At 56.4% G+C, this 2,769-nt stretch overlaps 1 pseudogene; it reads right to left on the bottom strand.

Moving 5' to 3' along the window:
* Positions 1-292: 292 nt before the first annotated feature.
* LOC118657038 lies at positions 293-1,864 on the bottom strand (annotated as a pseudogene).
* Between the last annotated feature and the right edge of the window lie 905 nt (positions 1,865-2,769).

Consider the following 2,769-nt stretch of genomic DNA (forward strand, 5'->3'; position numbering starts at 1 on the left):
TTCCCCCCAATTCTCTCAGATGAACATTTCCTCACTTTGCTCTTGGAAAGAGGATACAAGTTTTTGTGCTACTCTTCCAAGCCAAATAAAACCACCCTCCCCAAAGTCCAAAATGATACTTCTGGCCTTGGATGTGCAGCTTCTGATGGGTTGACTCAAATCACCTAGAAAGGGCAACTGTGGAACTACTATGCAGGCAGCCTTCTTTGGAAATCTGTTCTTCAAGTCAACTCTTCAGAACCATCCATGATTGTGTACACAGGCTGCAAGGTCCAAACAACTTCTATTCCCTCTCAAGAGCTAGGTTCAGAGGAGGCATTGGAATGGTCCGGAGCCAGAGCGGTAGCAGTGGTCCCACGAGGCAGGACCTCAATAACTCGAGGCTTGTCAATGATGCGGGCCGTCCGGCTGCCCTTTTCCACAATGCCAACGATCCAGGCTTGGTGACCCTCTCCGTACTTGGAAGATTTTATCTCAGAGCAAAAGCGAGCAGCCTGTTCCCTTGGCAAACAGATCAGCAACCCCCCCGAAGTTTCTGCTGAGGTTCCTTGAAGGAGCCCAAAGCGCCCACTGGCCTTGCTGATGGCGGCCATCTTGGCAATGATGGGCAGGTTGTGGATGACAAAGGACACCTCGTTTCTTTGTTGTCTGGCCAGATTCTGAGCGTGCCCCAGAATGCCAAAGCCTGTGATATCTGTGGCTGCATTGGGCATTAAATGTGTGCATCAACCCAGCAGCAGTTCTGTTCAGGGTAGCCATATTGAACATGGCTTCCTGATAGGCCAGCTCCACCTCTTCTCTGGAGACCACCATCTTGATCTTACTCCACTTTTCAGGGTTATCCAGGCACTGGTGGGCATTGACAGCCACCTGGGTTCCTAAGGGTTTGGTTAACACCAGCACGTCCCCGACCACGGCACTGTCGGGCATGATGAACTCATTGGGCTGACACACCACCGTGGCCACCCCGCCCACGATGACCCAAGGGTTTACCACCGTCTGTCCGCCAGTCACTGCCGTCCCGCCTTCCTCGGCAGCATCCCGAAAGCCGCGGACCAGGAGCGGGGTGACCTTCTCCCGTTCCTCCTCGGTCATGCTCTGGCTGACGCTGAGGAGCATTAGCATGTTGTTGCATTCCGTAATGCCCATGGCATAGAGGTCGCTCAGCACATTAGTGCAGGCGATGAGCCCCATCATGTAGGGGTCGTCCACCAAGGGGTAGACGAAGTCCGTGGTCTGCACCAGCGACAGGCCTCCATGCGTCAGGGGGATGACGCAGGAGTCCATCCCAATGCCCAGGGCTGGGAAGCTGGGGCTGGGTTCCACCAGGACCTGTAGGCCGGCTTCCTGGGCCACCTCTTGGCCTCCGACCAGGCCCCAGCCCGGCGGGGGCCACTCGTCGGGCCGCGTCAGTCTCACCAGGAGTTTGAGCAGCGTCTCCTGGGAGACCTTGCAGCCTCAGCCCTTCAGGCGAGAGAAGCCTGTCAGCCGCCAGCTCGGGCTCAGTCCCAGCGCCTGCTGCTCGAAGGGCCGGTAGTTCGAGAAGCCGTGACCAGAGACAAGCCCGCCAGACCCGCTGAACCTGCCGCCGCCGCCTCCCCACCGGCACCCGTTGCCGCCAGGTCTGCCATCGCGCCTGCCTGGCCGGGCGGGAGGGGAGGAGAGCAGAGTCCCCTTTGGTTCCTTCTCCAGTGAACGCGGACCAACAGTCAGAGGTGAGCGCGGCGCCTGCAACCGGCACGACTCGCGCCCGGAGCTGCAGGCACGCCGCGCGCCGCTGCCTTCCTGAGGGCGGGGCCGCGGCCTCCGTACTGATGGCCCCGCTGATTGACAGCCCTTCCACCCAATAAGCACCGCGCACCCAGAGGCGGGCCCCCTTTGGTCTGAGAGGCGGACGTCTTACCAACCGACCTCCAGCCGGCGCACTTGGGGGCGCTGCTTTCTGAGCGGGGCTCTGGGTCGCCGCCCGCGTGTCATTTAAATGAACTCTTGCCCGCGGCCGGCGGAACCCTGCCCCCCAGAGGCCGGTTCCCGAGCACAGCGCGTTACAGACGGGAAGGTCGCCAGCTCGGCAAACCTCGTGTCCAAGGGCCACCTGACAGCGCACACGATCGATCCAGGGAAGGAAAAATAACCCGTGGAAAGAATCGGAAAGAAAGATAAGAAATTGGATAAGCAAACTCCTGCATGAAGATAATGCATGGTTTAAAAAGACTTGACAATAATTTAGCCCCAGCCCGGCATGCTCAGTGGTAGAGCATGGAGCTGTGAACCAGGAGGTCACAGTTAAGTTCGGGGTCAGGGCACATGCTCAGGTAGAGCGCTCCATCGCCAGTGGGAGTGTGCCGGAGGCAGCCAGTCAGTGATTCTCTCTTATCATCTCTCTCTCTCTCTCTCTCTCTCTCTCTCTCTCTCTCTCCCTTTCTGAAATCAATAAAGAAATAAAATAAAATAAAAAGAATTTGAGGACTCCAGACACCTGCATGGGTTCTGGTGCTGTTTCCACCACCAACTCTGTGTGTCACTTTCCCTCTCCCGGCACCTGTTGACTCACCCAGACAGCACAGCAGCTTACCTAGTTTTCTCTCCTGAAGTTCCTGTACCTTTAAGTTAATAGATGCGAGAATCTATGATGTATCCATGAAGGGTCGTTGCCAGTATCATAGTTATAACTGCACATAATACCTTTGATCCAGCAGTTTCAATTCTAGAACTTTATCCTACAGATGCCATCACCAGCCTGAGTCAGGAAAATAGTACATTAGTTTT

This window comes from Myotis myotis, unplaced genomic scaffold (assembly GCF_014108235.1).
Source record: "Myotis myotis isolate mMyoMyo1 unplaced genomic scaffold, mMyoMyo1.p scaffold_m19_p_5, whole genome shotgun sequence".
NCBI classification, from domain to species: Eukaryota; Metazoa; Chordata; class Mammalia; order Chiroptera; family Vespertilionidae; genus Myotis; species Myotis myotis.